This window comes from Cephus cinctus, unplaced genomic scaffold, assembly GCF_000341935.2.
Source record: "Cephus cinctus unplaced genomic scaffold, Ccin1 Ccin1_scaffold1043, whole genome shotgun sequence".
Lineage (NCBI taxonomy): Eukaryota > Metazoa > Arthropoda > Insecta > Hymenoptera > Cephidae > Cephus > Cephus cinctus.
This window is the reverse complement of record NW_014333574.1, coordinates 776,330-788,079: the sequence shown is the minus strand read 5'-3', so window position 1 is coordinate 788,079 and position 11,750 is coordinate 776,330. Positions and strand designations below refer to the sequence as shown.

At 46.4% G+C, this 11,750-nt stretch overlaps 1 protein-coding gene and 2 long non-coding RNA genes across 6 annotated transcripts in view; 2 read left to right on the top strand and 1 right to left on the bottom strand.

Moving 5' to 3' along the window:
- Window positions 1-11,750, bottom strand: part of LOC107271868 (mucin-4) — a 61,788-nt gene that overhangs the window by 38,947 nt on the left and 11,091 nt on the right. The gene's annotated exons all lie outside the window — the stretch shown is intronic.
- On the top strand, window positions 5,550-6,349 carry LOC112494965. Its single transcript, XR_003061018.1, has 3 exons — window positions 5,550-5,671; window positions 5,783-5,950; window positions 6,009-6,349. It is a non-coding gene; the product is annotated as an uncharacterized LOC112494965 (long non-coding RNA).
- LOC112494966 lies at window positions 9,289-10,219 on the top strand. Its single transcript, XR_003061019.1, has 3 exons — window positions 9,289-9,474; window positions 9,606-9,947; window positions 10,151-10,219. It is a non-coding gene; the product is annotated as an uncharacterized LOC112494966 (long non-coding RNA).

The window sequence follows — 11,750 nt, the reverse complement described above, 5'->3', positions numbered from 1 at the left end:
GGGGGGGGGGGGGGGGGGGTCGGTGAGAGCGCGTGAAATTTCGACTGACAAGGACTGTACGCGCTTCTTTGGCCCCGCGAATCGACACACTTGTTGCCGACTGTGGAATAAATTTCCTCTTTAAATGATAAGTACCCGTGAAACGCGACTTACAAAGTCGCTTCCATGTAAGGCAGTGCGCGATTTGAAGCGTCGCGGCCCATGCGCAGGCGCCTTTTTTTTAAAACTCTCTTACGTAACATTACTGCCTTGCAGTTACGAATACTTACGCTACTCTCGGCGTTACATTGGATGTACTGGCTCGTGTGTGCTTGGAGTTACGCCAACTTTATTTCTCCAAGAAAGTATTACACGAGGAATACTTGACGCTGTTTTATCTACAGGAAATTCAATCTGCGGATACTGATGCTGCTGCAGGGCACGGATTAGGATTGAATTTGGTTTGGTCCTTCGTGGAAGAGACGTATCCGCGAAGGGTCTGGAAATGGGCTAAGGGAATCCGCAATGTAAAAAGGGTCCTTTTGTGGTCGCGTAGTTGCGCAATATAAATAAATGGCGGCACTCTGCGGAGGTTTGGCCAGGCTTTTGGATCTTAGCCAAAAGGAATTTTTTGGCCCGTAGACGAGCTCCGAAGAAAAGAACGTGCTGCAATTTTTCTCACTACCGCCGACAGCTGCGTGCGCGTGCAATTTGCATGCTAAACAAAAATGCAGTTCCGCTTCGGTTTGGACCACCCGAAATATTAGCTCTACGAAATATTAAAATTTCCTACGTTAACAAATTGTACGCTGTAAAGACGATGAGTGTGAGTCAAACGTAATACATGATTTGTCATGAAATTTACAGGAAATTCAAAATCAGCAACCCTCAGGACGAATCGACCAAGGGGAAAGGGAGAAACCCACAGCGAAGTCCCTCGTTAAATTCACAAGCCGCACGTCGAGGGAAACCCTCTCGAAATTCTATCACGGTTTCCACGCGTGGTAAAAGCGATATAGTCGCTTTCGGGAAACGTCACAGTTCGACATCCCTCACAGAATGTGTAATAGTCAGGAGCACGAAGCGACAGACGTCCCGTGTCGTCTTCCTCGATGACGCATCCACATGTGGATACACGAGTGGATCTTCGGTGTCGAGTCCTGCGTATAATCCAGGCAGCAAGCGGTGGTTATAACCCACGTTATGTTTACTGCTTACAGGCACAGAGGCCTTTGGCCGCCGTCGCGACGCTCCAAAGGGAACTGGTTCGCCCACTAAGAGTTTCACCTTCGAAGGGCTTTAAGAGCTAAGAATTCCTTCTAGCATAGGAAGATCGGTCCACGATCTTGGTTCGTCTTGCTCGTGCAACCGAGCCAGCTAACTAGCATCGGATCAAGGAGACACTTGGACCAATCCTGATGCTGCCGATACTCCGGTCTATCGGTGCTAACTGAGAAACAACATCCAGCAGAGATCGACCTTCCTCCTTCTCTGAGTCAATTGATAAAGCCGCCTCTTCATAACGATCGATCGTCAAGCTGCTCCATCCAGCATAAGCAGGAGCTATAGCTACTCGAAACACGTGCATCGCACCTACCGTCAGGTGCAGCTTTTACTTTTACGTGCTCGTAAAAGGATTGGGTACAATTAGCGATCGCGCAAAATGGTTCTCGGCGTCTGAACGTGGGTCGTTCTCAATGAGGGTTCGCCCTTAGCTTGGACCCTCCTTACAATCGAGAGAAATTAGCGTGCTCGCTGGATCTAAGTGAGCGACGACACGAGGAAAGACCAATCGGGAAACCAAGGAAAAGTTAGAATGAGAGATGCCTATGGTTTCCGTGTGGTCCAGCGCAGCGTCCGGGTTTGATCGCAGAGGTCAATGAACTCGAGTTCGTCGGTCATACGGAGTTTCTGGTTGCGCACTTGTCTCCCGAGCGATTCCCTTATTTGGATTATCTTGAGGCAAGACGGCAGCTCTTTCTCCTTCTTTCTCTTTCTTTCTCTTTCTTTCTCTCTGGCTTCCTGCTACTTCTACCGTATTGCGCCTCGCGTCCGCAAGAAGCAAGGTGGCCGTCGCGGCGCACACGTGAGAGAGCGCGGAATTTATTATATAACTCGGTGCCTCCGTGCACGTTCGCTCCGTGCGACTCCTCTGCGGGATGCCGCCGTTTCTTCGGGATCCTTTGCTCCTCTCTCTCTCTCTCTCTCTCTCTCTCTCTCAATGTCCTTTTCGCGAGGTGAACGATTTCCGCGAATAAATGGCATATCGCGTGTCTGGCATGCGTCGCTTGTGCCGCAGGCTAGAGAGACGAGATCAGAGGAGACGGAGAGAAAAGATGCTCGAAATGGGAGATAATTAAGGAACAATTACTTTCTCAGAATCAGATCATTCCTCGGTAAAGGCTCGGTGCCTCGCGGAGGCTGTGCGACGTCTCTTCATCTCAGCTATGGATGCACGTATCTTGTATAGCTGAACATCCAGATAGCATTTCTGAAGGTGCACGATGAGATCGTATAAGAATTGCGAATACAGTAGATAAAATGGCGGGCAACCTGGTAGTGGCAGAATCGTGTTTCGTCGAGGTATTCGTTATCGGATCGTCCTTCGAGAGGATCACGTCGCACCAGGCATGAAGGATGACTCGAGTTTGCCTGAACAGCGGATCGTGATCATCGGCTTTTTCTTGCGGATTCGCCATCTCTTATTTTTTATCCTCCTCCACCCCCCTCGCAACCTCACTGCAAATACCGGCTCTCTCTCTCTCTCTCTCTCTCTCTCTCTGTTACTCGATTCTCCGACGGCGGAGGTGGTCCAGGGACGCAGTCGTCCGGTTCGTGCACACCGGGGAACAAGTATCCTTGTGAATTACCGAGCACGTCAATCCTCTGGACCACGACGGACAATGTACAGGGTGTCCCCATTTGGACGGTACGACCGTTCGAGAAGGAGCTACCTGCTTCGAGTGTCGATTCGATCGACTCTCTTCAAACCTAAATGCTCCGGAAGCAGCATCCTCTGGACCACATCCTCCCCCCTTGGAAAAATCCCACAAAGAGATTCCGGGGTAAGCACTTGCCAATAAAAAGCGGCCCTGGAGCAGTGCGCGTGCACACGTGGCGGAGCCCTCGGCAATGTGGCGCAATCTAATTAATGAACGAGGACGGGGTGTGTTCACCCTCGGACGGTCCGGTTCAACCCTTTTTTATATTCTCAAACGAGTTCAGCTCCCTCCCTGCTCGCCCCTGGCTTTTGCATACAGGACCCGAAGCAGCTGACCATTTCGCTTTGGGGGTTGCTCCTGCTCCTGCTCCTGTAGCTACTGGAGCTACTCCAACCCTCATTCCCAACAGGGTAGGTAGCTACGAGCAGATTAAAAAGAGCGCAGAAAGATAAAACCGGATGGCAGATGCGATGTTTTATGATCGAGCTCTCTCAGAGTCCGATGCTGGCTCCACGCCCTAGCATATCTATATATTGTTGTCCCGTGCGGATTACAGTCGCGTTGTCATTGGTCAGGAAAAGCACACGAGTGCATACGTGTGTTTCTGCTGTATTTATCGAGGGAGGCGAACAAAAATTCGTTAAATCTTTCTCTTATATCATCTCCCTCCTCTCCCTCCCTTCCCTCCCACCCCCCTTCTCGCCACTCACGAATCACTCTCGCGGGACCTATAGGAGCTCTCAGCAAAGTTTATAAATATTCTACGGGACTTTCGTTCGCGACAGCCCAGATAGCCCAGATAGCCCAGATAGCCCGGATAGCCTAGGCAGACTCTTCTCTCGGTTCTCTCGGTTCTCGCATGACTATACTTCTTCGGTCCATGGCACGTATGTATAAGGCATAAGGGTCCACCGTACATGGCCGTGCACTTATGAGAGCCACGACGCTCTCTTAGTCTTACGACTTGAAGCTCGCGGTTACAGCGTCCCTTGCGCAATGCTTTTACGCCCCTTTTACGCCCGTAGCCACGCAATCCAGGTAGGTATGCTAATATGGGACCGTGACTCGTAGCGACAGCGTATACCAAAACGCACACACGTCCTTATAACGTCCCATACGATTAGACAGCATTTTTTAAATCCTATAAAAATTATTAAAACGGCTACCAACGTTAACAAAATGAAATGCACCAAAGTACTCGGGTGTCATTCGTACATTACGTTGCTGCCATTAAATACAAACTGTCAATATTCCAGCAAAATTATCCCAAGGATATAATCACCCCGAAGAAGACACGTGAGTGCGCTCGTCGCATCAGCGTTCAGCCGTTCTTTTCCGTCCGGAAAGCAGAGACTGGCAGGTGCCTCGTGACACGACAATAATGTATCTACTTTAGAGCTCGTAAAGCGCGAGTCGCGTCTGTCCCAGGGTCGTGAGGCTTGCGAGAGGAAGAAGAAGAAGAAGAAAAAGGCGCAAGGAAGGAAGAAAAGGAAGAAAGAGTGTCTGTTGTAGCACGGAGTGAAAACGCAACGTAAACCAAATGAAAGTGCTTGCGCTCTCGTGGGCTGTGACAACAAACCTCTTGGCTTTCTTTAAATAAACTCAATTAGAGTATCGGGAGGTAAATTGTAGACTGCGCGTATGTCCAATGTTAAACAGTCTTATAACGTACGATATATATATAACAGATATTGGATACAATATATCAGACTGTATATATTAATGTGTCGGAAGAGCGACAGGACATACGAGCCGAATAATTCCGAAAGAGAGGAGGAGGCCGGTCTTCTTGGAAATAATATTTGACATATGACTATACGCGTATCCGTGTATCCACGTGCGTATATATAAAACCGATGCACTCACGGACTGTTTAACTGGAAAGAAATCGCTCGACGAGGCTTCTCAAGTTCCACGTAGAAAATCCACTGCTGATACAGTGAATTCGACCTATTTCATTCTCGCTCGGGTCTACGTCACGTCCGGCTTCTTTATCGCGATGGCATCGGTGTAGTCAGCTGATTTTTTTTCTTCTTCTATTTCTTAGCAAACGCGTGCACAGGAGGTGCGAGCTTTCAAATTTTTTATACAAAATTAGAATCGATTGTATAACATATGTAGTATGTATGTATACTATGTATATGAATCGATATCCGGAATGCTTGTATACTCGAAGACTCAAAAGAACGCCGGCTCGTTATGCGTCACGTTGATTTGTTTTTAAGTATAAATTAATCGTAAGAGGATCCTTCGTATAAAGTATCGTTTTACGGCATTTAATCCTTCGGCTTCGTGTTGCCACTTCGGGAAGTTGTTCGTGGAAGGAAGGACTCCGCTTAAAATCACGAGAGTAGGTGGGAAGGGTCGCCTCCCGTGCGTTGGTCTTATCAGGAATTTCAAGGTAAGAGGATTAAAATTAAGAGGGCCACCTCTGAGCATTGAGGATTTCGTAATTTAAGCCTCGCCGGATGAACTTGAAATGAATACCGGAAGGGGGTCAATCAGCGAGACGGTGCAAATGGAGTCTTGATAAATTCATGCCTATATGCTGATCTACATATAGTAGAATAACGATTATATATATATATATATATATATATTTTTCTTTTGTTCCGTTATAGGTTCTTTGCTCTATGAACTTGCTGCGCCGAAGGCTACTGAACTTTAAGCATCGCGCATCCCAAGGGCTGCTGCAGGTAGGCAGGTACTTGCCAATCCTGTCATGATGTCACGTCCATTCAGTATATAAGGTATTGGAATTATGGCAATGACTGGTGGTACCTTCTGCAGACCAGTTCTCGAGAAACTTCGTAAAAAAGACTTGACCGCTCTTCACGATTCTTCTCCCATGGATTCTGTAGAGTCCTTCGAAATACCGCAACAGGAGGACATCTAGTTCTTCATGGACCGCAGCATCTTGCACGAGATGAAGCTGAACGATGCTGAACTTGTTACCGGAATGGATTTGTGCTCGAGATGGGATCTGGTCTTTATGGATGATTCGCAATAGACAGGATCGCAGTCTTGTGGTAATTAAAAATTTTAATTAAACCCAGAGATGAATTATACCATGAGCATTAATTTCAGACGAGAAATTCATCTCACGTTAACTCAAGGAAGATTGGTCCTTGTTTGCAGCTGGTAATCCTTCAGTGTTTCAATTTGATCAGTCAAACCCCGCTAGACGTTGCGTCCCTATGTTGGAGTCAGCACGGAAGAAAAAGGCCACGTGAAACAAGAAGAATAAGAGGAGGAAGAGGAAGAAGAAAAATAAGGAGAGAGGAGTTCGCCGCGTCTAGGCACCATCGGGATCCCAAGGAGCTGGAGTGGAATACGAAAATACGAGAATACGGGAATACAGGATGCAAGAACCCTGGGAGCCGCTTGCATCGTACGTGCCTTGTAATCGAGAGACAACATGCTCGTTGTCGCGTATCGTATACATGGAAACTACGGCATATACGTGTACACCATAAGTGTAGATGCACACATTCCAACGTGGTGGTGGATGCAGTCTGTTTATGGAACACGGGGTGGTCAAGGCATACGAATTATTTCGATATACATAAATTAATCCAAAAGCATTTCTGACCCAGAGTAGTCTTACTGCGAAGCCACCCTACCTATATATATGTATTTCAAATATAGTAGTGTAGCGTAGGCTTGTAGTGTAGCGATCGTATACCATGCGTGTGTACCGTATGAATATATATAGTAACATGAATGTTATTATTATTCGGTGACAAGAAATGTATCTTTCTCTCGTGCGGTTTCAAATTGCCAAATTATCGTTGGACGAATCGATTTCGCGGTTAACAAACCCCGCAGCGGTTTTCGATGACGGAAGAGGGAATATCCCGTGGGAGCGTCTATTCCGGAAACGGAAACAGTTGGAGAGCTTCCCGATGGAAACAAGAGACAACAATGTTGTGTACCTGGTATATTATTGCCGGCGCGTTCCTACGACTTTTCGCGCAGCCTGCCTCTCTAGACGTTAATTATTAATTAACAGGATGCCTCTAAAAGAAATGTGCTTCCCCGTTAGTTGGCTTCGTTATGCGGAATTCGCATCGTAGACGATCGCGCCTCTTATTCAGCCCCTCGTGCGTACCGGATTCGCTGCACCGCAAGGTTACACGCACGCGTCTCATTTTACTTTTATTTATCATCTTTATTGCTCGCCTTCGCAGCATTCTATGTCTTGTTCCTTGATCTACCCTGCCCCCTTTATTTCCAAAGGAATAAAATCCTCGAAGGATGACTCCCCTCCCGGAAAGTGGAGAACCGCGGGCTGTTTGTTTCCATATTGATGATCATCCTGGTCCATCGCGTTACGACGTCAACGTCGTGTCCACGTAGCCGTTAACGTAGGTTGGAAATAAGTTTTGAGAATTACGTGAGCCGCAAGGAGAAAGGGGACGAGAGACATTAGCCCCAAGGGAAACTTCCCCGTAAACGCTAATAATCCGATACAACAACCCCTTGGCGATAATGTAATATCAGCTAGCGGAAGGGTGGAACTCGCAGGCGCGAACGTTTACATGGTCCAGATTAATGGATTAACTAATAATCTTGGACGTGTTCATGAATAATTCCTTAACCACCCTTTGCTGAGTTTGTTTTTCCGCGCAGTAGCCCTTATCGCGAGATCGTCGCACGAGATTCGTATCTAGTAAAATTCAACCCTTGTTAATACCGAGTGTCAAGGACGAGCTCAGAAATTTTTGCCGAGAAAAGGGATACCCAGCTTGGGTGCTCTGTTACTAAAATACACTATAGTATCGTCTGATGTACGGAACATGTGACACGACGTCGTATAAATTACAGTGAAGCCCAGTGATAAATATTCCAGGCACTATGCCAAAAGGGCTTTACCCGGCCTGTGAGGATGGTTCAAACCGTCGCTTATGGAAGTTTCACACCAGACACAGTATTAATAATCCGATTGTCAATAGATGTTGGATAAGACGTTGTTTACCGCATTGACAAATTTCATTAACTCCACGTCGCATTAATTCACGTTAAAATCAATGTACTACCTACTAGGCGTTTTAGTAGCACTCAAAGATGATTCATTTCACATGGTCCTTTCGAGTGACCTTTACCCAACACTCGTCACTGACCATCTCGAGACTTTTTGACGTGCAGACACCATACGTCTGTCTGGATGTCGTCCAACGCTGTATTTTGGTACAGCTGGAGACCAAAATGCTAGACCGACTGGCCTTCTGGGCAGTGCTAGCCGTCTATTTCCTAGCCGTCTATTCGTAGATAGAGACGCGTCTAACATTAGAAGCAAAGTGATCCACGAAAATATCCTGCTCTATCTTGGGCGACAATAAAGTAGAAAACATTCAGGATGAATTATGTTATTTTCATGCGAACGAATTTGTAAAGGGATTAGTCACGATTAAAGCGGGCGCAACCCTTTTAGCGGGCCCGAAAATCGATGCTGATTTATAATCGTGGCGGATTATCGGAATAATATATTTTCTTGTAAAATTGCGAAAAAAAACGTGAAAAAGTATCGAGAGCACAGACTGTTTCGATTTTCGCAAAGCATATGCTGCATGCGGGCGATACATGTCGCTACGCTATTGTACATGGGAGTGACTGCTAAAAGCATCCCCTACGTTTACTAATGCGAGTATTTATCTACTTTCAGATGTGCTTCGGCCAATAATCGGATTTATCAAATCCCATCTCTCCCCCGATTCAGGGATGATTATCGGAAACGTCAATTCTCCAGCAATTCATTATGTAATCGTGATGCATGCTGGTTCCATCTGGTCTCTACTAGGTATGTTTTTAAGCTTTGACCATTTATTTTGAAGCATCGAAAGGCACTGTAGCGTTTCGGTTACCTGCGCGAGCAAGGCACTTCCCTCCGATAAGCACATCCTGATAAGACCCGTATAGCTACACAAGTTTCAGCGATAAGATTAAACCAAAACGGGATTTTCACCTTTTAGGAATATCGAACGCGAACGTCCGTTGAAAAATTCCTGAATTAATGTCACAGTTTTATTTTGATTATCGAGCAACTAATCGACCGTGTCCCCGATTGAAAAATAGTAACACGAGTTCCTTGTAATCTTATCTATCTGTGTAATCATATTGCCTTATCAATAATATTTATTAAATATGAGTACTCTAACCAGGACGCTGATAAAATTTAAATTAATATACATATATACAAATCATTCTTCACTCAACTAACTGATAAGACTTTGATATCGTTGTAAGTCAAGATTATATCCATGTTAGCCACGCTGACCATCTTTGACATGCTTCCCTGCTATACAACTCCCAGTCTTCCTCCCTAAGAACTTTATCCAATCTCTCGCCTGTTTTCAGCAGCAGCAGCAGCAGCAGCATCCTGGTCACGGACGACGTTACGTCGCATCCACGAGGCAGCTTTGGCATTTTTCCCGAGGCCATGGTAAATTGCATCTATCAAGACTGCATCGAGCCAGGAACGTTAAGACGAAAGTGAAAGGAGGAAAGACTCAGGAGATGGTCAAAACGAAGGACCGACACCCAGTACCTTGAGGTATCCACACTAAACTCGGTTACATTGATAAACCACAAAGCGACCTTATATCAGGCATTAAGAAAGTAGCAAATAAAAATATGAGAAATTCACAGCGTCTCCTACCAACGAAGCAATACGTTTTGTTTTAGGATCAAATTATAACGGATCATCAGCACTTAGGCGACTCAGCGAATTTCACAGTTCACGGCGAAGCCCAAGAAATGGCTGCTGCATTGCAAGTACAAAGAGGAACACAAGAGTATGAATGACAGGAGAATAAAAAAATTGAAAGGATCGCCATATGGAGCCTGTCGAAGGATTTTCAGGCAGGAGATGATTTCGTTGCATAATTCTCCGGACATTCAACGTCAATTTACGTCCTTTCATCTACGGTTGCACTCGAACCGCAACATCATTTTCGCCTGGCAATACAAGAGCGCCCGTTCAATGTCGAACGATCTAACATCTGTCCGTGTTTTGCTACCTGGCCGGTGAGTTCGCATTATGTCGGAGCACAAGCCATAATAAAACGTGCTATAGTACGATGCAGCATGGCGTACGGCATGGATATATATGCACATAATGCACGTATCCGTCGCACGCTGCGCCCATGCGATTCTACAATGAGCCATTTCCCTCTCTCTCTTTCTCTTTTCTCTTTTCTCTTTTTAATATTCTTTCATTCTCTTTCCAGTGACGGAGCATTGGCGAGAGGAACATCCGTCGACAGTTAACCCCATCGAAGGCTCCAATGACTTCCGCGTCACACGTGAGATTAGAAATAATGTTCTATAAAATGCTCGCAGTCGATGCACTTTACCCGGGTGCACTGGCGGTGATCTACAATATTTCATAGAAAATGCATCTTGCGATCGACTAAATAGGGAAACGTGGATGCGAGTATCGAAGATTTCCCATATACTTTCTATCTTCGCCCAGTCTCCGGGCGTTGCGTCTTTTCGTGGATGCGCGCCTTTAACTCGCAAAGCGCTAAGGGCAACGGCCAGATAAATTTAAACCGAGCTTCTATCAGAGATGGAATTCGTTCAGAGGATTCATGGGGAATTTTCCCTAAGACTTATACGTGCACCACTTCATTACGGTATGGGCGTCCCATAGTCATTTTTTTCAAGAATTACAAAAGCTACGAGTAGTTGGAAAACTAAGTGCACCGAGGGACGTGCTGGTGCAGTTACGCTGCACCCTCGGTACACTCAAGTATCTATCATCCGGAACCCTCGTGCGGAACGGGGTAGTTCAAATTGGAGACCAACTGTAAAATCAAAATTATGCACGTGTTCACCGCAGTCAGGCAACCGGTGGGTCGGTGCATAATATGGTGCTCAGCATAATAATAATATTAACACATGCTACTCATGTGCAGAAGATAACACTTGATAAATAGAGAATGCCCCGCATCGCACTTAACCATGTGTGCAGTGCATGCGATTGAAATTTATTTAAAATCTCCAAGCGATCCCCGTGGGTCGCTGCAATGTGGCGGCTTAATCGCCTATCGGAAGATCGCTGTTCAGTTTCGCCCGTGCGAAACTAGGTCCCTGCACGCGCGTTGCGCGCAAAGTAACCGCGATGACAATGGAATCGGACGAAAAAGAAAAGGAATCTTTCGCCTGCTTCGAATCGATCGGTGTTCACGTGTGGCGCGCGGCGTGCGTGATCGTCGTTGAAATAACGTAAAAGCCACAACAGACAGAGTCCAGTGCACCTCGGGTAATCCGGGTTGCGCATAAGTGGGCTGCCTCGCCTAATCGGCTGACAATCATCGAAATCATCCAGTCGACGAGATTCAGGGTATGCACATGGTAGGTGCATAATAAGTGCATAGTAGGTGCATAGTTCAAACACTACTGTCCCTATTTGTGCTGTATCCGACTATGGCGACTATGGCGACTATGGGGACTATGGGGACTGTAGCGGCTATAGCCGATATATGTAGGCATGGTCGGCTGGCATGTGGGCTTGGAAATGCGAAGAGTTACGGCTCGGTGGTTTGCCGACAGAAGGGGTGGAAACATCGCTGAGGGTAATTCACCCCTGCTGTCTCCCACCTTCCTCTTCGATGGGAATAACCGAGTTTAACCGTTCGTGTTTCGAGATTGCAGTCACGTAGAAATATTTCAGAGCACATCGCGAATTGCAAATCCGAGACTAGTTCGCTAGGACGTGCACGTCACGCAGCTGCAGCCATATTGCTTTCTGCACGTATGACGTATGGCGCGACTTTATTATTTATAGACAATTTTCCGAGACGTTTTGAATTGACTTTTTTTTCT